Source organism: Raphanus sativus, chromosome 3 (genome assembly GCF_000801105.2).
Source record: "Raphanus sativus cultivar WK10039 chromosome 3, ASM80110v3, whole genome shotgun sequence".
Lineage (NCBI taxonomy): Eukaryota > Viridiplantae > Streptophyta > Magnoliopsida > Brassicales > Brassicaceae > Raphanus > Raphanus sativus.
This window is the reverse complement of record NC_079513.1, coordinates 8446923-8473200: the sequence shown is the minus strand read 5'-3', so window position 1 is coordinate 8473200 and position 26278 is coordinate 8446923. Positions and strand designations below refer to the sequence as shown.

The 26278-nt window shown below is 34.1% G+C and overlaps 1 long non-coding RNA gene across 4 annotated transcripts; it reads right to left on the bottom strand.

Annotated features, from left to right (window-relative positions):
- Nucleotides 1-23215: 23215 nt before the first annotated feature.
- LOC108844524 (uncharacterized) lies at nt 23216-25598 on the bottom strand. Of its 4 annotated transcripts, none has more exons than XR_001948470.2 (7): nt 25227-25598; nt 25011-25131; nt 24751-24833; nt 24573-24664; nt 24037-24104; nt 23826-23956; nt 23216-23723 (listed from the first exon to the last, which is right to left on the bottom strand). It is a non-coding gene; the product is annotated as an uncharacterized LOC108844524 (long non-coding RNA). The 4 variants fall into 4 exon arrangements; XR_008943429.1 differs by having other exon boundaries at nt 23826-23943; nt 25011-25125; XR_001948469.2 differs by having other exon boundaries at nt 23826-23943; nt 25239-25598.
- Between the last annotated feature and the right edge of the window lie 680 nt (nt 25599-26278).

The following is a 26278-nucleotide window of genomic DNA, read 5'->3' as shown; positions in this document are numbered from 1 at the left end:
CTCCTTGCGACATGCTGCATAATCTCTAGTAAGCTGTCTCTCCCTTAATTCGCATAATTCCGTCTTCACTAGGACTCGAAACCCAGACCTCCTGGTGTAAAAGCATTAATGAACCCTTAGTCAAACCACTGGACCAAGGGAGCTTCCAGAGTTGGTTGATAGGTTTTGATTTTGATTTATTTAATTCAGGCTTTTTTAAAAATCGAAATCGAAAACAATCTTACATTAGTATTAGTAGTCACACAAATTATACTTAACAATAATGGTTTTCGCAAATATTTATTTAAGGAAATTCTGTCATTAATGATTTTGGTTTTCCTATATTTTAATTTTCCAATTATATCTAATATCATTGTACCTTTCGATAAGTTATAAAAAGAATTATATATGAAATTCCAAATAATAATATTACATATAATAACTAACTAAATTTTGATCCGTCCTTCTGGGCGGGTGTTTACTTTAACTTATAAAAATATTATTAACTTATACCAAACTGGAAATTATTGGATTTTATAAAGTATAGTACACGTTCTTTGCTATCATATGATTGTTATTGTATTTAATGTACTTGTAACACGAAAAAAAATACTAATGTTAGTATATATATTTTTTGCATTGTTTATTTGATATTGTAACCATAATTTTTAAATCAATAATGACATATCTATCGTATTAATGGACAACAAATTTTGTTTGAGAGAAATATATTTTTACCTTTGTATTATATAAAAATTATAAATATCAATAATTATAATAAACAACTAATAATTACAATGAACCAATAAATAATCTAGTTATCAAAATAGATCATAATAGCAAATTAAATAATGTGGCCCAATTATTATATAGTAACAATTTAAAAGAAAACATAAGCCCAACTGAAGATAGATGTTATCTTTGTGTCCAAACAACATTTTAATATTTTTAACTTTGCAATTCATGTTGCCAAACAAAACTAAAAGGTACTTCTGCTTTAATAAGATATTTTCCAATTATATCTAATATCATTGTACCTTTCGATAAGTTATAAAAAGAATTATATATGAAATTCCAAATAATAATATTACATATAATAACTAACTAAATTTTGATCCGTCCGACTGGGCGGGTGTTTACTTTAACTTATAAAAATATTATTAACTTATACCAAACTGGAAATTATTGGATTTTATAAAGTATAGTACACGTTCTTTGCTATCATATGATTGTTATTGTATTTAATGTACTTGTAACACGAAAAAAAATACTAATGTTAGTATATATATTTTTTGCATTGTTTATTTGATATTGTAACCATAATTTTTAAATCAATAATGACATATCTATCGTATTAATGGACAACAAATTTTGTTTGAGAGAAATATATTTTTACCTTTGTATTATATAAAAATTATAAATATCAATAATTATAATAAACAACTAATAATTACAATGAACCAATAAATAATCTAGTTATCAAAATAGATCATAATAGCAAATTAAATAATGTGGCCCAATTATTATATAGTAACAATTTAAAAGAAAACATAAGCCCAACTGAAGATAGATGTTATCTTTGTGTCCAAACAACATTTTAATTTTTTTAACTTTGCAATTCATGTTGCCAAACAAAACTAAAAGGTACTTCTGCTTTAATAAGATACTAGATTTTGGACCCGCGCACCCGCGCGGGTATATGTTTGGAATGATTAAATATTAAACATAAATTTTACACTTTCATATTTGTTGATTTTTGATATTGGTGTATTTCGTTCGGTTTGTTGAGATGAATATATTAGGTGTAGTGCAAATAGAAGCGCCCGTCAATTTTAAATAAGACTTAGGAGCTAATTTTCTTATAGCTAATTTTCTTCTATAAGGTGTAGTGCAAATAGAAGAAAAGCAAGACTGGAGGGAGAAGGACAGAAAGATGAGAATCAGTTGAAAAAATCATAATGAAAATAGCTAACTCATGGTAAGTAAATGGTAAACATTTCTAACAATTTACAGTATGTCGTTTGATTATCTATATAGTTAGTCAATGTTGACTCTTTTGTTACCCTACAAAAAAACACGGTTAGTGTTAGATTATAGTAAAAAAGTAGGCAATTGAAGTTAACAAATATGTGTTTTGCTTCCACTAACCTGAACTCGCCATAAGGTTTTGAAAGGTCAGACTTTTGTGAGAAGAGTAAAAGTTGTTGACAAAGACATGTTTAGGTTGAGGATCGATTCTTGCTTTTCTAGTGACGCAATAGATTAGAGATATATATAGTTACTTCCGAAACGGTAGGTTAAATAAGAGAATTTTAGAAATTATTTTGTTAGTTGTGATTCGAAAGATTTGAACAGAGAATATACGGTTGTAAATTATATAGTAAACATTCCTTGTTATATTAAATCATCATAAAAACCGGACAGCTCGTTTTTAAATATTAGCCAAACGTGATTTGCAAGTTTTCATTAGAGAATATGAAGATTTTGTCAGTTAATTCATATCCTTCTTGTTGTGACGACTGCGTTGAAATAGGAAAATAATTGGAAATGTTATTAAGTTTAGGTACTCATTTATTAGTTTTGATTTCGTGCAGTTAATAATAAAATGATAATTGGGTTCACAAAATTTCTGGAACTATAGGATACAATTGAATCCAATAATATCTTAAGATACAAACCAACTTGAATTCGTGTAATATCTTTAGGATTATTTATTATGATACTAATATTTTATGATACGTACTTGATTGACACATTTTATTATATATCATGAGACTGACCATGATATTGTAATCGATAAACCAATAGATTCATAAAAACAATACTAAGATGAGACATTTCTTTGATAATTACATTTTTTATTAATCAAGCAATATAATGTATCAGAATTATATAGTTAAATATTAACACAATTTGTTTTTTTGATGTAGTCTATCGAATTTTGCATTTATCTAATATTTATAATCTTTTATATTCTGCAGACCAAAAGTAACCAAAGGATGTCAAAAAAAAGAGCAAGAGTAACCGAAATATATATTTGATTCACGGAAGATTTGGTTCACTTTGGTTTTATTTTTATTTTAAAAGGGAAAGTGGATCAAATTTAAGTCAATGGTTTAGTCATGAAATAAAACGACAGTTCAAAACTATCTCTCGTAATTTTTGTGCAAAACTAAGGGGTAAATACTAAATGTACTTTAGTTTTAATAGTTTAGATATTTTAGAATAAACGTCAAAATATCAGACACATCAAATGCCCGTAGAAGGTTTTATTTGCCAAATCTAACAAGTATTGCTAGTGTTGTGATATTCTCCGGTGTTTTTTTTTTTTTTTTTATCGCTGGATTGTATTATTAAGCCTTCAAAGCAAAGAGTTCTAAACAATGAGAACCAACAAACAACATAGAAAAGGGATACATCAGTAGGGATCCAAAATAAACTAACACATCTATTTTGCGTATGGATGACTAAAGATTCAGCTATTTGCTTTTACAATAGATGAATCTCAAAGGAGATAATCTTCATATTAATCCAAAAGCACCACGCTTCAGAGTGAGTTGAAAACGATTGTCATTCTCTTTTTTATTACTCCAGTAGGAGCCACCGAGATAAGACAACTCTTTATTTTGCTCTATTAGCAGAGTCAAAGAGATTACCGTTTCATAGAACTTCATACTGCGTTTCGAAGTAACCATAGTTTGCAGCAAGAACTCCATCACCATCGAATGAAGAACCATAAACGATTGAAGCCGGTAAGACCCGTTGCCACCATCCGCAGTAGATCTGTCAATTATCTTTTCTAAACAGTTCAACTGAACCGAAAGTTTTGTCTTTCCAAACTAATTGGAAGAATCATACAAAAGAACAAAAAACCTTGCCAGATTCAAAATAAATTGGCAATAAAACAGCGACCTGAAACAAAACAGATCAAAGAAAAAGAACAAATTAAACAAGCCGATGTCGGAGCTGGAGAAGCCTCCGATCATCGGCTTGAAACTATGAAAAATCTCTCTTTTTCTCTCTTGACGGCTAGGGTTTTCTCTCCACCCTTCTCCGGTGGTTATCATGAACACTTGGTGACTTTCCGATGGTTGACACAAATCTTAACGGATTTGCTATGGAAATAGCATCCGCCACCGAAACCACCATGGACTCATTATTTGGAGAGGAAGGAGGAATCACTGAATTGCCACGACAATGAAGATATGTTAAATGTTTGGATATCAAAACATATCGTACTTAACAATAATGAATATCACGGATATGTATTTAAATAATTGTGTCACCAATGCTCGGTTTTCCCATATTTAAATGTTTCCAACTATATCTAATTAGTATTGTAACTGTTTGGTAAAACATAAAACAAATAGATAAAAAACAATTCAAATAATATTACATATAGTAACTAATTATTGATTGGCTATTAATGTAAATTTGTTCTTAATTTAATCTATCTATATATATTAAGAAGACCTTCCCTCAATCCTCCTTCTGCCACGTCATCAATTCAGCTCCCCTCGCAGTGACACGTGTCCTCCTCGGTTGAAACGTAGAGTTTCATTAAGTCGTTTATTGTGCTTTTGTTTTTGTTGGGCTTCTGCTTACTCCAGACTTCGGTGTAATTTTGTTGGCTTTTTGTCCTGTCGAGCCTTTTGTCAATACCGTGTAGATGGAGTGCTGCGTTTTAGATAGGGTTTACCCAGAGCACCCATGTCGATTAGGTCTTCGAAATCGATCTTTCATCTTCTTCCTCAGAGTACAAAGCGTTTCCATTTACGAGATTATCATCTTAGAACCCTCTATTAACCTCTCACACACGATCTATATTCAATGCGATTTCTGGATCTGCAAGGCGGTGGAGTTTCGTCTATAAAAGGTATGATTTCCTCGTTAGATAATCATCCTCTCATTCTTCAAACCTAACAGTAAACTAATTCTATGAAATATGGCTAACGTTTCTGTCTTCCTCGCCGATTTACAGACTGGCCGCTCCTCCTCCACTGTTCAAATCCGTTTGCTGTGTTTCTGGGAGGCTAGGAATGCCTGCCGTGGCTGAGGGCTCATGGGTGTGGATATGCTCTTACTGGATTCCCAGGTATCTTATTTAGATCCGCCTTTTGTTTATAAACAGAATCTTTCACCAGTTAGTTCTTTAGGCATTTTCACCGTACTGAATCCATATTATAAAGAATTTTAAAAAAAAAATTGTTGAACATTTCTACCTGAGAAAATTTGCAAAGTTTGATAATTGTTGTGTCTATTTCGTATTTTCATATTCGCTACAGAGAACTGCTTCGTTCATAGAGAAGAGGAATCATATATGCTAGCCACATATGGCAGTGCGGTATAAATATTCGTTACCTCATCACTTGGGAAACAGAAGCAAGGATGGAAACTGAGTATCCAGAATGGTACAGAAAATTCCTTCCTGATGAAACACTTAACTCGGATTCGAGGACGAATCCCATATTAGTGAGGGAGACTTGTCATGTCCCCGATTGATAGAACCAAAATCGAGCACCGTCCTTTTTGGTTCATGGACATGGCCCATGATGGTGATCATGTTGACCAGCTTGATCCAACCGAGATTTCTCCATCAGATCATGACACTACTTTGGAGCTAGATGAGCTGAGTGAGATAAGTTACACTACTATGGAGCTGGATGGGCTAAGTGACACTAACTTGGAGCTGAATGAGCTAAGTGACACTGAAGAAGGAGCTGGTTTAGCTGCTGGGCGAAATGAGCGTTTTTCGGCCCACCGAAAAATTCATAACAAATTCGATTTGGGTCCGTTTTACACCAAATTGGACCAGGCCTTTCCTGATGGTCTCCTGCCCATTTGCATCAAGAAATATCAACAAAAGGAGTCAAAGTCGTGCCTAGGAAAGAGGCATTCAAACTCTGGTCAAAAGTCATAGTCCACATTTCGGTTTTTCATAAAAAGTCTTAGTCTTTGTTTGTGTTTTCTATGCTTCTAGTTCTCCACAATTATTTAAGTCTTTCTTTGACTCATTCTACTATAAATATGTAATTCATTTCATGAATAAAATCAGATCATTTTGGAGTTTATTTTCGTTTCTTCTCTAAGTGAGAGAGAGAGATAGTTATTTAGCTAGTTCATCGGTTTGAACCGGCTAGTTGATTTGGTGGTCAGCCAATCATCTTTGTGTGTTGTTTGGTGGTTAGCCAACACATTCATCCGTTCTTTGGTGGTTAGCCTTAGATCGTTGGTATATCAAGAGTCATTCCGCACCTCTTGACGATCCTATCAATCCATCCGAGTTCCAGAAGTGCCTTGCCTTCTCGGTTCATATCCAACATCCGGCTAAAGCAATCCTTCCCGATTTTGGGTCTATCATTTGGTATCAGAGCCACTTTGTCTGGTTTGTTTTCATTATTCTTTTCATCTTCTCATATATTCATCATTTTATTTTCTTATATCTTTTTGGATCTGGGCTGTTCTTTTACTCCCTTGTGATCGCCATTTAAAAAAAATCGTTTTAAAAAGAAAAAAAGGAAAAAATAAAAGAAAGTAAAAGTTTTGGCTTGAATCACTTCTGAAGAGAAATCCAAGGGGAGTGGTGGAAGAGAAAGCCTGCTGGCCGAGGAGAAATCTCGCCTTAGGACAATTAAGGCGGAACCATACAAAAATCTCCTCATCTTTCTTTCTCTTTTCTTTTACCCATAAAAAGTTGTTTTGGTTTTGATTGCTGAATTTTGACTGCCTATCATCCTTTGAACCAGTGGAAAGAACTCTGAGTGATCACCTAAAAATCGAGAGCTAAACACGTTGAGAGTGTGAGGATTTAATTTGCTAACTTGGTTGTTAAGTGTTTTCAAGATGTTTGGACTTCTCAAGAAATAAAAACCACAACAAGACGTCTACTTTCCTTTTAAAACTGTTTTTGAAAAGGAGCAATTTATTTTTGAAAAGAAACAGTTTGCTTCTAATGGGTTTGATTTTGTGCAGAAACAAAGGAACAGACGAAACATGTCCAAAGATGATGAGAAGAGGGTAAGAAGTGGAGATCGTCCTTTCACAAAGCCAAGAGAAGCAACCGTGATGCGCTAGATCAGAACGAATTTCAGACTTGTGCCAGCTTGGAGAAAATGTTGCATAAGGCAATTCATGCTATCCGTCAACCCAAAAAGAAGGGAAACACCAACAATTCTCCTCCACCAAAACAACAGAGTAATTTTTCTTTTCTTTCAGATTCTGATTTGAAAACAAATGTGTTGTCTTCTGATAAAAGCAAAGCTGTGAAACCCACAAGCAAAGCTCATTCTACCAGGTGCTTTAAATGCCATAGAATCGGTCATTATGCTATCAAGTGTCAAAAGCAAAGACCGATGGTGACTTTGGAGAATGAGAACATTGAAACCGAACCAGAAAAAGAAGACCCTTTGCCAATTTTTGATGACTTCACACATGAGCCAATGGAGGGGCTAGATGAAGAACAAATCCATGGTCATCAAGCCAACCAAGAAGGGTCTTCTTCCATTCAAAAACTGGACCAAACTCAAGGTGAACATTGTACTGATTATAATTCTTTTGCTTATAATCCTTTGCCTTTTAATGTTTCAGATTTGAGGATAAATCTTTTTGAAGATGGAGAGTATGATAGAACCAAAATCGAGCACCGTCCTTTTTGGTTCATGGACATGGCCCATGATGACATGGCCCATGATGGTGATCATGTCGACCAGCTTGATCCAACCGAGATTTTTCCATCAGATCGTGACACTACTTTGGAGCTAGATGAGCTGAGTGAGATAAGTGACACTACTATGGAGCTGGATGAGCTAAGTAACACTAACTTGGAGCTGAATAAGCTAAATGACACTGAAGAAGGAGCTGGTTTAGCTGCTGGGCGAAATAAGCCTTTTTCGGCCCACAAAAAAATTCATAACAAATTCGATTTGGGTCCGTTTTACACCAAATTGGACCAGGCCTTTCCTGATGGTCTCCTGCCCATTTGCATCAAGAAATATCAACAAAAGGAGTCAAAGTCGTTCCTAGGAAAGAGGCATTCAAACTCTGGTCAAAAGTCATAGTCCACATTTCGGTTTTTCATAAAAAGTCTTAGTCTTTGTTTGTGTTTTCTATGCTTCTAGTTCTCCACAATTATTTAAGTCTTTCTTTGACTCATTCTACTATAAATATGTAATTCATTTCATGAATAAAATCAGATCATTTTGGAGTTTATTTTTGTTTCTTCTCTAAGTGAGAGAGAGATAGTTATTTAGCTAGTTCATCGGTTTGAACCGGCTAGTTGATTTGGTGGTCAGCCAATCATCTTTGTGTGTTGTTTGGTGGTTAGCCAACACATTCATCCGTTATTTGGTGGTTAGCCTTAGATCATTGGTATATCAAGAGTCATTCCGCACCTCTTGACGATCCTATCAATCCATCCGAGTTCCAGAAGTGCCTTTCCTTCTCGGTTCATATCCAACATCCGGCTAAAGCCATCCTTCCCGATTTTGGGTCTATCATCAATCCTAGCTAGGATCGTCCGGACGGACCATGGTGCGAGGAGACACACCAGTCAGGTCGTAAGACCTTGAGACAAGTGTATCATGGTCCAAAATGATGGTTAAGGACTTCATGAAGCTAAGACTTAGCCAGGATACGATGGAAACAAGTGTAAAGGAGCTGGATGAGTGTTCCGGGAGCTGGACGAGGTCCGAATCAAGCTCAGTCAGCTAGGTGAAGCTGGAAATCAGTAAACTTTGATTTAATCAGCTCACGGAAGCTGGAAGACTAGCTCACTCAGCTGGGAGCAGTTGGTGGTCAGCTTATCTCAGCTGGCCGGAGTGTTCCGGTCCAAACCGGTGTGGCCGGGTCCGAGCGGTTACGGACCGAGCCGATGGTCCGTGTGTGACGGTTGGATTAAACTCATCACATATCAAACCAGGGAGTTGAGAAGGGCTCAGGAATTAATTTGAAAAAGGAAGAAACTGCCAAGGGCGATTATGGGAGATTACAGGCGGTTACTGGGCGACGTTTTGGAGAAACTGCCCCTTTTGACTTATCTCGTGGAAACCGCTTGGCCAGGGCGGTTATGGGGAGTTAATGATCAATTTCTCCTTGTATTTTCTTTGTCTCTGTCGAGAATATCATTCTCATAAGAGAGAACTCAGTCAAAACTTCTAGAGAGAAAAGGAGAGAGAAACCGGCGGTTGATCTGATCCGTGGTGGTTCCTTGGTTGTTTCCGGTGGAGTTTGTCTGCGAGATCAAGAGGATGGTTACAAGAAAAATAGTCAAGGATAAGGATGAGAAGGAGACAGCTTCTGGAGATCGTACCCCTAAGGGGAGAGGTGTGGCCGAGAACCACCAGACATAGCCGGCGGATGAACCGTTCGTGCGTATGGTTCGGTCTGGTTCGTTTGGTTACACCCATCTCTGATCTTATACTTTGTTCTTCATCTATTCTTGTATGTGGTAATGGATGTTGATGTTTCAGATGTGGAGGCACTGATCTTAGGCCTTGGCCGGATCAAAGAAGTAATGAAAGTTCATGGCTTTGGCCAGACTATTCATGGTTGGGATCTATATGATCTGGTCCGATTCATGGAATTTTGATTATGGGATCTCTTAGTTGGTATTTATCATAATTATTGGCATATTTTAATTAGTTTTTGGATCACTTATGAAGTTGGTCAGATTTGCATTTTTGAGTATATTGATGTGTAGATATGAACCAACCATGTTGTGTGATAGATTCTTGTGTAGTAATCTGATCATGTGTTTGTGTGTTGTGATGTTTTGGTTTCAGGTACAGAATCAGACCGTGGTAAAAGAAAGGGAACGTGAGGTCTCAGGCCGAGGAAGATATGTGGTGATTGGGTCGTTTCTGATGATGGTGTTATCTTAGTAGTTTATTGTTGTGAACTTATGCTACCTTAATCTGCAACTTGGTTATGCTGAATAATGTTTGATTATGTTTTATCTATCTACTAGTTGATGACCCGTGCATATGCGCTGGGTGAAATTTTTCTAATAAGTTTGTTTGAAAAATTTGTGCCATACATTACATTTTGTATATAATATTGAAACTTAGATATAAAGTTGCTTACTAAAAAATCATCAATGTTGATATTTTTTTTTTTAAACTTAGTATTTAATATTTACTACTGAATTTCAATTATAGATGGGGATACTGGGATATGACTGATCGGGTATAGGAGAATTAAGTGAGGAAGATTTTTTATTTATAAACCATCATGGGCTTAGGATACACAATTCATTTACTTAGAATTATTTTCTCTATCAATACTATTAAAACAGAAGACCTTTTTTTAGGTGTACTTCTATTTCAAACTTATTTACTATTCACTGTCATTGGTTTATTTATAACCTATGTTTTTTTATTTTTCCTATTTTCAATGAGATCAATTTTTTTTTAACAATAACTAATTAAATTGATGTGTTAAATGCGCTTCCTATGTTGACAACCTTTACGTGACAAAATAGAAACAATACAAGTATATACATTTTCTTTCGCATAACTCATTATGCTGGACAAAAGTTGAAAGATTTTTTTCTGAATAAAATATTATAAAGTTGGATTCTTTGTTAGCTACATGGGTAGCTCTGAGTAGTCGATGGCAGTCGCGGAGCCAGCCTAATTGTTTACAGGGGTCAAGCTTAGGATTAACATTATTATTATAGGGGTCAACCAGCTAATTCTGCAATATTTTCCCAGCTTTTTCATAAGAAATACAAGTAAATTTAAGAAAAAATAAAAACCACATGGGTCATATGACCACCCTCTCACAAGGGTAACTCCGCCACTGGTCGATGGTAGAGAGATGGGAAGTGCCATGGTAATGGCGGCAGTTGGCGGACCCAGGATAGAAAGTTACCGGGGTCACTATTAATGAAAAAAGTAAATATAGGGTGATTGAGGGGATTTGGACCCAGGTTTGTGGGTTCATTGGTGCAGTTTCTTACCAATTTTGCTGTCGGTACACTACAAGAAAACATACTATTTACCAGGGCGCTTTTTGTTGTAAATTCGTTGTAAAAGGGGGATTACGACGAATTTACTTCAAAAAGGGTTTCGTTGTTAATCGTCCGTCGTAAAGGAAGATTCGTCGTAAACGCCACGTAACGTTTACGAGTAAATGATTTCGTCGTAAACGAGAAGGAAAGCTTTCGTCGTAATATCCACGTAAACACTCGTTGTAACTAACTCGTAAAGTTTTGTCGTAAAGGAGTTGTAAACGTTTCGATGTAAAATACACGTAAATATTCGATGTAAATTCGTTGTTAAATTTACGACGACTTTACATGTACGTGGTTGTAAACTCGATGTAATTGTTTACATCGTATTTACGACTTCTTCGATGTAAATTCGTTGTAAACTTTACGACGAATTTACATCGTTTGTTTAATTATTATATTAATTTCATTTATTATTTTATTTTTATTTATAATAAAATTGGAAATTATACAAATTAAAATTTCAAATAATAAAAAACAATTGTTTAGAAAATAAATATTTCATAAATAAAATTTAAGTTTTAATATTTTACAAAACGAAATTATAAAAAAAAACTACGGGAGCGATACATCATCAAAGTAGTCGGTCCCACTCGGTCCCACTCCGCTCGGTCCCGCTCCCACTGGATCGGTAGATTCAGGATCCCGTTGTTGCATCCCGAGAGCTTCTCGTCTGGCCGCCAACGCTCTCTGCATGGTCGGGTTCCCCATCGCCATAATATCCAACAGGTTCTCGAGAGAGTCTAAACGCTCCTGCTGGGTATCCAATCGAGCCTGCATCTGAGAAGTCTCTTGGTCCCGTCTCGAAGAGTATGACGTAGTCGCCCTTGCGACTTCGTTAACAGAACCGATTCCCACCGTCCGGCCCTTCTTTCTTGGAGCAACCTACAAAAAAAAATATTAAATAGTTAATATTGTTGAAATAGTAAAATTAATTTAAACTAACTTTTAAATTTTACCTCCTCGAAGATCCTGTCGACCTCTTCCGTCGTCAATTTGACGGGTAATCCATTCAGAGACTGCTGGGTGAGTTGCGTCTCCCGCTCATCAATCCGAGCAGCCACAGTGTTGAAGAGCTTCTCGGATGCAGGATCAACAAAAGTCCCGTCCGGTTTGGCATGAGTCATCTTGAAGAGGTCGGACAAAGATGGCATGATTCCGGTCTTCTCAAACTACAAAAAAACAATAATAAAATATTAAATATTGAAATTCAAATTTATTAAAACTTACACTTTCGAGACGGATCCCGGCATGAGGTTTTTGCCCGGTGGTATGAACCATAGGCAAATTCCCGTCTTTATCCTTGGTCCTACGGGAAGCGGAGCAGGAGTTGGCCTTCCGGATTGAGCTGGGTAGCTTCCAAAAGGCGATGAGGCCATCCCATACATCATTGGTGACCCCAGTGGGCTTCCCGTCATAGCCGTAGATCTCCCACTTATCCTTCCAATCCGAGACCGTGTTGGTAAGGCGAGTCTTCGCCTTTGCCTCGAATTCCTTCTTCACCATTTCGGTGATTCCTAAGGACCAGTGCCACTTTTGCTGAAACAAACAAAATTATAAAACCATTAATAATTAATAATTAATAAAAATAATAAAATTAAATATTAAAAAGAAAATTGAAAAATTACCGCAGACTGTTTAAACCAAGTGGTCTTGACGTGATCTGGAGTCAAGCTCCAGTTTGGATAAGCTCCGTCTAAGTATCCCTTCATCGTCTGTGAAACGTTCCGGGAAACACGGTTGTTGGCCCCAAACCTACAAATTGAACCAATTTGTTAATTAAAAAATATAAAAATGATTTGAAAATTTTAAATTATAAATGTACTTACCAATAAGTACCCGGCGGTCTATCGGGGTCCAAAACGTCCATACCCTCCCGTCCAGGCTGGGAAAGCAAATCCTCCACCGTATATCTTGCGTATGGAGCATGAGGAGGCACCCGCAAGTCTGGATGAACATCTGCCCCTGGGATGGGCTCCTGCGGAGCTGCTGGTGGAGGAGGTGGAGGTGGAGCCATCTGAGGTGCGGGAGGAGGAGGACTCCAAACTCTCTGAGATGTCTGAGAGTCCGGAACGGCATCAGAAAATGTTCGGCCGCCGGAAGAAGACGTCTTGGCACCGTCGCCAAACATCTCATTATAAGTCGGTGGTGGTTTTTTCCTAGGAGCCATGATCTACATTATTTTAAAAAAATTAATTAAAAATCACAACACTATTAATTAATTATTTTTAAAAAAGATTCTCTATACTAACCACCTAAACTAATTCCCTAAACTAATTCTCTAAACTAATTCTCTATACTAACCACCTAAACTAATTATAAAAAAAAACTAACTAGAGAGAGAGAGAGAGGAGTTACCTTAGAGAGAGAGAGAGAGGTTTGTGAGGAATGAACGAGGAAGCCTCGTTCAGAGGCATTGCATGTATATAGAAAACACATTCCTCGTAAATTCGTCGTAAATTTACGACGAAAGTACCAGGCCCGCGTTTTTGGTTTACGACGAAAGTACCAGGGCCCGTGTTTTAGTTTACGACGAATTTACGAGGAGACGTGCTTTCAGGAATTACGACGAAAGTACCAGGCCCGTGTTTTTTTGTTTACGTCGTATTTACAACGCCTGTATGAAACCACAAATCAAATCCCTAAACTCCGATTCATGGTTTACAACGAAGTTACGACGAACCTAAATTTTACGAGGAAAGTACCAGGCCCGCGTTTTTTTTTACAACGAAATATGTGAAACCCCGAAAATCAAAATCCCTAAACCCCAAACTTATATATCTATACTATCATATCTTTTACACATTCAACCTCTTTTTCCAACTCAAACCATAAACTCCTTTTTTAAAAAAAAAATGCATATTATATAAAATAGAATTTGATACACATATGAAAATAAGATCTTCAAATAAAAATCAACATTTGTTACATATTTTACATCATGAAGAATCGTTTGAGTTCTCATCAACATCACTACAATGATCATCATCGCTTCTATCGAACTCATCTTCACGTGCTTCATCCGTCACATCTTCGGGAAGATCTTCATATTGACGGTTATCCGGGTCGATCAAAAGAATTTCATCAGTTTGTTGATCAGGTACGTCAACTTCATTGATTGCATCTTCTTCTTGCAAAGGTGGTTCTTCTCCAGCAACAATCTGTCCACGAGGTGTAATTTTGATAGCAGTTAACCAATTTATCCCAGAACTTCGAAGGCGAGGGTATGGAAGGAAGCTAACTTGTTCGGCTTGGGAAGCTAAGATGAAAGGCTCAAATTTGTTATATCTTCTCCCAGAATGGATATCCACAACACCAAATTTGTTAAACCGAACACCACGGGGTCGCACCACTCGCATTTGAAGAGGACACATTTTAGCTTCAACAACCCTGGAAATTCCACTTCAATAATCTCTTGTAAGATCCCGTAAAGTCTGTTTCACCTTTCACACATATTCCGTAGTTGCTTGTTGCCCGATGTCTCCCATACTCATATGTATGAAAAGTAAAACCTCGTGTGAAGTACATAGATGATGTGGTGACCTTTACTACTGGACCTTGGATCAAATCATGAAACCATACAGGATAATATGGATCGTCATAATCAACCTACAAATTAATACATCACTGTTAGAATTTTACATTATCAATAATAGTACCAAAGATTACTTAATATGTTAATATTACCTGTCATTTTAACCACTTGACAAAGTGCTTATCTTTCCTTGCATCCACCTCGGTTGCGGATATTCCTGGTATTGCTTCTTCAACTTGAGATACAAACAAGCTGCAAATTAAACAAATGCATCATATCATATAATTAATTAACATCATATCATATAATACACACGAATATTATTTACCTTTCAAAAGAACGCGTCACAGCATCCTCGCAGTTGAGCAGAATATAAGTGTGGGCACTATGCTTATCCTCGTCACTGGACCACCATACTTCTCTTAGTTTACCACCAAACCGTCCAATTTGAAAGAAAATGTTAGGAACACCGTCTACTGCATAAGATTGCGGTACTCCACCATCATCATATCTTCTAGGAACTCTTTTCCTCGTACGAACCGTTGAAGCAAAGTAGTATGATGTGAAGTTAGATGTTTCTGCTGTCAAACTTCCAGCCACAATCGAACCTTCCACCTTTGCAAGATTTCTTGCTTTCCCCTTCAAATGTTTCATAGAACGCTCATATGGATGCATCCATCCGTTGTGAACATGTCCGCGAAGTAATGCTTCGTACGGGAGGTGGACAACTAGATGTTCCATGACGTCAAAAAATGATGGAGGAAATATCTTCTCTAGGTTGCACACTATGATCGGGATGTTCTCATGAAGTTGTTCGATGACTTCTTTCTTGAACGTACGTGTGCTAAGGTCTCTGAAGAAAGCTCCGATCGCTGTATATTGAAAATATAACCCAAATTAGTAACATTTCATAATATTAATTAATATTTACCTGCAAGTGCTTCATGTACATTTGTTGGAAGGAGCTCAGCAAAAGCGAATGAAAGTAGTCGTTGCATAAACACATGACAATCATGACTCTTCATTCATGAGAACTTTTGACCTCGTTCAACACATCTTGACAGATTTGAAACGTAACCATCAGGAAACTTCACTTCTGATGCAACCCAGTCAAACAAAGTTGACTTCGCTTCTGATGACAATCGAAAAATGGGAACAGGAACGTTTCCATTGCTCTTGATATGTAACTCACTTCTTGAGCACATATCGGGTATGTCCATCCTTGACTTTTCGTTATCTTTTGTCTTTCCTGGGACGTTCAGTATTGTATTCATGATGTTGTCAAAAAAGTTCTTCTCTATATGCATCACATCCAGGTTGTGGCGTAAAAGAAGATCTTTCCAGTAAGGTAGCTCCCAAAATATACTTTTCTTATGCCAAATTGTGAGATACCCCATACCCATCAGGCATATTTTCAGGAACATGCCAGTTTTCTCCTTTCTTCACAGTTTCTTGAGCTCTGTAATAATCAATGTCCTCCTCGATCTGCTGGCCGGTGAGATATGGAGGAGGACTGTCTCTGACAACTTTGTTTTTCTTAAACAATGTCTTATTTCTTCTGTAGGGATGGGCAATGGGAAGAAATCGACGATGACAATCAAATCAACAACTCTTTCTACCATTCTTCAGTTGAAAAACATTCGTAGATGCAAGACAATATGGACAAGATAACCTTCCATGAGTTGTGCCAGACAACATTCCATAAGTAGGAAAGTCACTTATCGTCCACAGCAGAACTGCTCGCATCGTAAAATTGGTTTTCGTGGAACAATCATAAGTTCTTACCCCTTCTGACCACAACTCATTTAGCTCATGTATCAGTGGTTGAAGAAATACATCCAACGACTGTTTTGGATGCTTCGGCCCAGGGATTAATATGGTCAAAAATAGAAATTCCTGTTCCAGGCACATGTCCGGCGGCAGGTTGTACGGCGTAAGAATAACTGGCCACAAAGAATACTGTCTCCCAGACATACCAAATGGACTAAATCCATCGGTGCATAACCCAAGATAGACATTCCGAATATTTTCAGCAAAATCTGGGTATACCTTGTTGAAATGTTTCCACGCTCTTGCATCTGATGGGTGAGCGACCTCGCCATCCTTCTGGACATGTTCAGCATGCCACCTTATCCATGCAGCAGTCCTCTCCGATTGGTATAATCTTTTTAACCTGTCTTTAATTGGTAGGTACCACATCCTTTGGTACGGTACCATATTCCTCCCACGTCCTTGCGGCTTGAATCGTGGTTTCTTGCAGAATCGACACTCTTCTAACTTCTCATCATCCTTCCAATAGATCATGTAGTTGTCGATGCAAACATCTATCATCTCCGAAGACAACCCAAGACTATAAACCAATTTCTGAATATCATAATAAGATTCAGCTGACACGTTGTCTTCTGGCAAATACTCTTTGCACAACTCCGCCCAAGCATCCATGCAATTCTCAGGTAAATTATGATCTGTTTTAATGTTCATCATCCTAGCTGCTAGAGACAATTTAGAGAGATCTTCTCTACAACCAGTGTAGATTGGTTGATTTGCAGCATCTAACATTTCATAAAACCTTTTTGCATCCAAATTAGGTTCTTCTACATTTCCAGTTTCATGAGCTATTGTTGTAGTTGTTTCTAAAAATGCATCAGTAATCATGTCTTGAACCCTATCATGATCTACCATCTGCTCCTCCTGATGATAACTAGATTCATTATGCAAATGATTCGGTTCTTCACTATTACCAGCATCCTCAAAATTATTACTACTACTAGCTTCATTTCCACCATAACCCTCCCCATGTTAATACCAAATATAATATTGTGGTGTAAATCCTCTGTTTAGTAAGTGCTTCCATACAGTTTCACTACGAGCAAATTTTGAATTCTTGCATTTCCGACAAGGGCAGAACATCTTACCGCTTTCCTGCGTGATAGGTGTACAGCCCGCCTGGTGCATGAATGTCTCTAGCCCGCTTAGAAATGCATCCGTCACTCTACCAGAATCATCTTTATGCGAATACATCCAACTTCGTAACTCGTAAATATTATAGCTATCAGCAATTTGTTTTTCTTTTTTCTGGTTTTTTTTCTTTGATTTCGTTTGTGTGTTATTTGAATTGAGAAATGATCATATATATAGACGATTTTCGTATCTGGTAGGTGAAGGTATAACATGGATTTTACAACGAAAAGCTTTACTATGGTTTTACATCGTTTTTACATCTTATTTACAACTAATTTACAACGAAGTTAGTTTATTTAAACCCCACTATATACACGCTTCCACCAAAAAAAACGGTAACATGATTTGTCGTAAATCACTCGTAAATTTACAATGATTTTACAACGAAGTTAGTTACTTTAAACCATACTATATGCACGTTTTCACCAAAAGTAACGGTTACATGATTCGTCGTAAATCACTCGTATATTTACAATGAGTTTACGACGAATTGGGCTTTCCACGTAAAAGCTTCGTAAAATTACATTGGGTTTACGACGAAACGGTATCGTTGTAACTTTACAACTCCTTTACGACGAATAATTATTTTTTCGTAACTTCGTCGTAACCACCACGTAAATTTACGAGGAAATAATTTCCTCGTAACGTGTCGTTGTTATAGACGCGTTTTCTTGTAGTGGTAACTGATGAGTATGGCTTGCAAATCTGATTTCTATAATTTTACTGGTGTCAGTTGACCCCATATTCTCTCATGTGGGTCAGTTTCGTTAACTTTAGTTGCTTGTATATTAAGGTATTCTCTGTTTTCTAAGTCATTAAAAACCTACTTTGAGCGAATTAGGTTTGAAGTTTGATGAAACATAGAAACAGCATTACATAAAAATAAAATGTGATGGGTGAGTGTATTTATCAGAAAAATAATCTCTATGCGTTTGTTAAACTACTTAGTGCCTATCATTCTGACGGATGATTAACATCTTAATTTCACTACTGTTATAAACGTGAGGAGTGAGATTAGTTTTGTTCTCAGGCAGTTTTGTTTTGACAGGATTAACAGAGATGACAATCATACTCTATACTATATTTAAATTTCAACATTGAAAATCCTGGACGAAAAAGCTGAGATTTTATTTAATTATATGTTCATTTTATGTTTATAGTTAAATAGAAACCTTAAACCTAAATAATATAGCTTCACAATTTGATTACCAAATTTTCTCTGTATATTATGCTAAGATATACTAAATTAATAGCTATAAATCCACAAATATTATTTCAGGAGCAAAATATAGCATCATTATCGCAAGTTAGTTAAAAATCTAAACAACATATAGGGCATGCCCATCAGTGAACCCCGGTTGGGATTCACAATTTTAATATTTTTTATTTATTTTTAATTTATTTTTTCGTTTTATTTTTTTCCAAAAAAAAAAAATCTGACCAATAGCGGGCCGCCACGTGGCGTGGGACCCGCCAAACAGTAATGAGACGGGTTCATCCCGAAAGACCTTTGCGAGACGAGTTCAGCGTGTTTTGTTATTATAATAATTTTTTTTTGTTGGGAAACGTGAGAACTTGTCCCACCAACCCTCAATGCAACTGCCCTAACCAACTAAAATTTTTAAAATATGCATCGGAAATTAACAACATTTTCTTCCATAACCAACGGTTAAAACAGAAAATGTTTTTTAAATCCCTTTAATTTTCTTTACTATTTGCAAGTGTGCCATTAGAATATATTAAACATTAAGAATTAAATTGATTACAATATCTTGACGATATCTTTGGAATATTTGAAAAAAAATATTCTTTGAATAACCAAATGTCAATATTTTAAAAAAAAATTCAATATCTTAACATTTAAATTTCCTAATATAGTTTTACATATGATTTGCATTAGATAGTTTTGTCTTATTTCTGTATGTGATAGTCCGTAAACTTACTTTTTCTACAGGACTTAATTTTTTAATTATTTTCTTTGTTTAAAGATACTAGATGCGATGTCCGCGCTACGCGCGGAAAATGTTCGATGTTTAATGGTTTATGATGAAAAAATGGTGAAAATATAATTTTTGGTCAGTTTATCTAATTTTTTATGGATGAGTCAAGAAAAAATACTAATTTTACATGGAAAGTTTTTTGTATCCATAAGTAATTATATATTATTTAAAATTTATTTAAAGCTTTTTTCGTTTTTGAACAATATATTTTATGTTCTTAAAATACTTTGCAAATTATAAAATTTAACAATGTTCTGACTCTACACACAACCAAAATCAGTCGGATAAGGTACACACATAAATATATGAACCTAAATATAGATACACACATTTTTTTAATAAGAACAACATACAAATGCGAACAATACATATTTTAGATATAATTCGAATAAGAAAAGTCAATTTATTATTTTTTAAAAAAAGCAAGTAGCATAAAGTATGATATTAATTGTTACTGTTTAATATTTATAAATAACATGTTAGGTTATATATAGATGTGTTATTATATTTGAGACTTTGAGACAAATAAATTTATGTTGTTTTTATGTTTCTTTAAATCCATATCAACAAAATTTGAAAATAATGAATTCGCAACTATTTTTTAACAGAAAGCCATAACTATTTGATGTATTGTTAGTTATAAAGATTATTTATGAAGAATTTGATGTACTGTTAATATATATGGTTCAAATATTAAAAAGTGTGAATTTTTTTATAGATTTCAAAATTTACATTGATGGGTTATGTTTTCGTTATTAAGATGGTAGCAAAATAATGTCCGAACTTATAATAGAACTTTTTGTCTAGAGAGATATATGAAGCTAAGAGAAGAGAAAGAAGTGGAAGAATTGTTAGTTTCTTAATTTTAAGTTTTTGGTGGTTATAGGAAAAAATTTCTCTTATTGTATATGGTCCAAATCAAATTTGGATACATAATTAGTATAGCCTAAAAAGAGACCAACAAATAATTTAAGTGGTAAGGTATTTCATTATGTCGTGGGATTTTCTATTATGTTGTTTGTTTTAGTTATATTATTTTAGTTTTTTTCTACCATTGTATTTTGTTTCTTTCATGCAAGATTTTGAAAAATATTTTAATATGAATTATATATAATTTGGTTAAGACAATTTTGGAGCTAACTATAGTTAAAATATTATTCTAGATTAAAATTCAGCATAATAAATAACCGAGATACTCTCAATCAGTGTTCAAGAAAGCGCTAGGCGCTAAGCGGGAAGCGACCTAACGCTTAGCGCCTAGAACGACTAAGCGGACGCCTAGATTATTAGTTAAGCGGTCTAGGCGTTTATAAATTATAGCAATATATTAAATATATGTAATATTTTATATTTAATAATAGTAAAAACTATTATTTATATATGATAAAAATTATTTTCATAAAAATATATATTAGAATATTTAATTATTATAAATTATGAATAATAAATTATATATTATTTATTATTACAATATTATAATTATCTAGGCGGTTTAAAGAGTAATCGCCACGGTCCTATAACGCCTAGTGCCTAAGCGCCGCCTAGGCGGCCGCCTAAACCGCTTTTTAGAACACTGCTCAATAGATATTCACAACTTATTTAACTTTTACTCTTAAATAATACTACTTTCGTTTCAGTATGCTTAAAAGCGTGAATATCCAATAATTAAAAAAATGCATTGAAATATGTAAAGTACTTATATTGTGAAACAAATTATTTTTGCTAGAACTACTTACATTTGGAAACAGGGGAGTATTTATTACAATTATTATCTTTTGTAATGTTTATATACTTTCTAACTTAATGTTTTCCTTATATTTTTTACAATCTATACTATTATTTGCGAAGTAAATTTTCGCAACGGAGCTCCCACGTTAAAAGTTAGAGCGGTTAAAGTCTATGTTACCCTTAATAATTTTATATATAATCTACTATATAATTAAAAACTAAATTTACATTAATAATATTATATTTATATGTTATATTAGATTATAAACTAATATTATCAAAATATAAAGATAATTCTTATATATATTGTGTTGTTATCTGAAAGTAATATCTAAAAAAATAAAGTTAAAAACGAAAAATTAATAATATTATATTTATATGTTATATTAGATTATAAATTAATATTTTCAAATCTATACTATTATTTGCGAAGTAAATTTTCGCAACGGAGCTCTCACGTTAAAAGTTAGAGCGGTTAAAGTAATTGTTACCCTTAATAATTTTATATAATCTATTATATAATTAAAAACTAAATTTACATTAATAATATTATATTTATATGTTATATTAGATTATAAACTAATATTATCAAAATATAAAGATAATTCTTATATATATTGTGTTGTTATCTGAAAGTAATATCTAAAAAATAAAGTTAAAAACGAAAAATTAATAATATTATATTTATATGTTATATTAGATTATAAATTAATATTGTCAAAAATAAAAGATAATTCTTACATATATTAAGTTGTTATTTGAAAATAATAATTTTTATTTTAAAATTTTAAATTAATAATATTTTATTTATATGTTATAATAGATTATAAATTAATATTGTGAAAAAGATAACTCTTATATACTGTGTTGTTATATGGAAATAATATTTTTAAAATTATAAAAATTCAAATTAAAATAAAAAAATTACAATTAGATATTATTCAATCAAAAACATTTGTATAAATTTATTTTTTTAAAATATTTCAAATATTTGGGTGTTTTTAAAATTCCAACACAATAATAAATATCAGTATTTTATGAATTTTTTTATCATATATAAATATTTGATGTTTAGTTTTTTTTTAACGTCTGGATCGATTATTATCGATTAATTATGCTATTATGCTATTACATACTATGAGAATATTACAAAGACGATTTTACAGCCGACAATTTTACCAACTTGTGAGAATACACGCCTGACTGCACCACTCTGAGCCGCCTGAATACACATAATCTACATAATTTGGTATTTTCTGGGGTTTGAACTACAGACCTCCGGGTGTAGAAGTAATTGAACCCTTAGTCAAACCATTGGACTAAGGGGCTTCCACATTTGATGTTTAGTTTAATTTTTGATATCATAAATAATAACTTAATTATTATTATAATTTTGAATTAATAAATATTTAAAATAAAATTATGCTGGTGTGCGGGCAAACCACCTAGTATTAAAGATTAATGCATCTGTTTAATTTTTAGGAGAATTTATAATATATTTTCGGTCCAAAATTATGATCCAAAACCATTATTTTCATATTTATTTTCATATTTTTCATTTTTATAAATTCATTTCACTGTTTTGTATTAATTTCACATTCTAATTTGATATCGCATCATTGATTTTTATTTCTGATTTAACTTTTTAATCATTTGGAGGATTAGTTTTTTTGTTACTTGTAGTTAACTTTAATATTTTATTAGTTAACTTTAATATTTTATTGTATTTGTTAAACTTAATAGATTATTTTGTTTTTAAACTTTTCGTTCTTTTTGTTTGAAAGAAATAAAAAAAAATGTTTGTTGCCATATTGTTGCTTACTGTTGTATTAGTTTATTTACTCTTATGGTTTCCTCATATTTTACTTTAATATTTTATTAGTTAACTTTAATATTTTATTGTATTAGTTAAACTTAATAGATTATTTTGTTTTTAAACTTTTCGTTCTTTTTGTTTGAACAGAAATAAAAAAAAAATGTTTGTTGCCATATTGTTGCTTAATGTTGTATTAGTTTATTTACTCTTATGGTTTCCTCATATTTTCTTACTTTTCTTGTGAGGTCTCAACAACATATAGTAACAAATAGTAAAAAAAGATTTGATACCAACAGTTCTCATTAAACTGGCACCAACCGCATACTCTTTACCAAAAATTCTTCTTTGACGGCCAAACTTTACACAAAACCTCTTAAGACACTGAGATCTCACACGCTGAACAGGTACACTGTCATCAAAAACCCTACACACCGTGAAATCTTCAAGAACAGGACAGCCTGAGAGGAGCTTCTCTATGAACAAAGTATCATTGTTTTGAACATGAGATGGTAAAGAAAAAGCTAGAAGCATTTTAGATTCAAAGCTTCTGTTCATCAAAGAGTCGTCATGAACAGGAGCATCACCACAGTTATGGCAAATGGTGTGTTTGTGAGCTTCTCGAATGGCAATGTTTTCGCAATGAATCCAATCATTCTCTTCCTTGAGTGCACAACTATTAACTCTTTCTTGTTGTGCCTGCAAGAAGAGACGACGGTGAAGCAAAACTAAGGACTTCTCTTTCTTTTTTTATGGGAGAAGAGACTAAGCGAGGAAGAGAGAAAGTAAGACGTTGAAAACCTTATTCTGTATTCTTCGGTTCTGAAACCAAAACTTTATCCGTCTTGGACCTAAACCCAGTTCTCTGTTAAGTTGCATCCTCTGTTTCTCATGTGGAGGTTGACACTCACTGAAAGAACTGCAAACAAAAGCTTAAGTGAACAGAAAGTATGATCTGGTGAAAAAAGTGAGTAGAGAAAAAGAGAATAATATTTTTTAAAATATATTTCACCTGAAGTACCTCAAGCCACCTTTGATTTTCGTAAAACACTTGGCTCAGTTGAATAAAAGACAATCTACCTAACGAAAACAAAAAGAAGAATTGGGTAAGTTGAATACACATATATGATCACTTCCTAAGGAAAACAATGATATGAGAATATGTAATGAAATTGAATTTTAATCAGTCTTCGCAAAGAGGAAAAACTCCATTACCATGTAATTCTACCAGTACAGAACACCTCATCAGATTTGATAACAATAAATGGAGTTACGGCCATATACTTATCTTGTGATTGAATTTAGATAGATAGGTAGATAAGCTTTATAGTAAGCCAAAAAATGTTCTCAGGCCCATTAAAATACTTTCATTTACAACTCTGTAATCTAGGTTTTTGCACTCAGCCGTATCTTCTCGACATTGTTTTTTTTCTGTTGCAGTGAGGAAAATAAAGATCTGACTTCGATGGGTTCGAGGAAAGTACCAAATCAGATGACGCAATCAACAGTTTAAAACCAAAACGTCAATGGTGAAAGAGTTTAACTTACTTCCAGCCAAGTTCTTTCTCAGTTCTCTCTGTTGAAGCATAAACTGCAGTTGCATCTCCTGCCCTTCTCGGACAAAGCTTGGTAGGTATTTTCTGCAAAATATGTTATTTGTTTCAACCAACTTTATACCACAGAAATATTCAAGAGATATTTTAGTTTTACTCTGCGCTATGTTTACCTTGCCAGAAGCTTTTTTAAAAGCAGCAACCAATTCTAACACAGACGTTTCTCGTCCAGTCCCTTGCTTGTAAGCAGTACAGCCTGTTGATAATTACAATAAACACACACATATGTCTGAGCAAATTTTTTTTAATTGTAATCACAGAGCATAGATTTGCAAACAGAAACCACTAACATAAAATAAAATAAAATAAATTGAAAAGGAAGCAAACAGAGATGCAGATAAAAATACAGGAAAGTGAATCGATGAGAAGACACCTTCTCGAACTTCTTCGCCTGAACTGAGAATGTCCGATCTAAAACGACGAAGCTCTGATCTCATCACCACCATTCATTATCTCCTCTCTCACTATCTATTGCTCTCACATACTCTCTGCCCCTAAGATACAATGTAAAAACAAATTAACGAAACAATAGTTTATCATGATCAATCAAGCAAGCTCAAAGATGGAGTCCAAGAAGAGAAATAATCACATATATTTATACAGAAAAACACCGGCTTGTAGATCGGAACAAATCATTGAAGAAGACATCGTGGGGGGGGGGGGAGTGAATCAATGGAGTAAACACGACGCCGGACCGTTTCAGATGGTGAAAGGAAGATAAGACGTCAAAGATTCATCGCCGTACGAAAGAGAGAGAGAGCTCGTTTCTTCGATACAGAAAAATTAGGGTCCATCGGCCTTGAGAGAGATGAAGTTGAAAAATTGCGGTGAAGTTAATCCTTGAAACGGATTGGGAGAGATGAGAAATGGAAGGGGTGGGAGTCGAAAGGTAAGCGATGAAGAAGATAGGGTTACGACAACAGCGTGGAGAATGGAGACTCACATGGGCTACAGCCGTGAAATCAGAAAGAGCCGTAAAAATATAAGCCCAAAACATGATAGATCGCAAATGAAATGACGTGGACAATTACTTAAATCCTATTGGACGAATTTACTGTCCTACGTGGACAGGCTCAAGGAGCTTCATATTCTCCTTTTAGTAGTGTAATAGATATAATCATCATAATTAGCATATATGGGTGGGTTTTAGATATGACTATAACAAAAATTAGTCATAAATGTTTCTGTGCAAATCCAATTAATGATATTCAAACAAAAAAAACAATACATACACATATCAGTTTCTATTATATGAAAATATATTTGACACTATAGAATATTCTATTAAATTTAATTTAATAAGTTCCAAAATAATTTCATTTTCTATTCTTAAATCAAAATAGAAAACATGATCTTTAGAATTCTAATAAAGCATAGAATAACATTTAGAAAAAATGATTTCTCATCTAGCCTAAGATTGGAAGAAAAAAATTGAATATATCACATATTAAATTTCCTAAATATCCAAAGTTTTATCTTACTTAAAAATTATGTATATGGATTCAAACAGAAACTATATGAAAAATAGAAAAAAATATTTATACTATTAAACCAAAATGACTTTTTTGAGGTTTCTTTGATTTTTCAAAATATTTACAGCAATGCCACTGCATTTAAAATTTAATGTTGATTATATGGTAA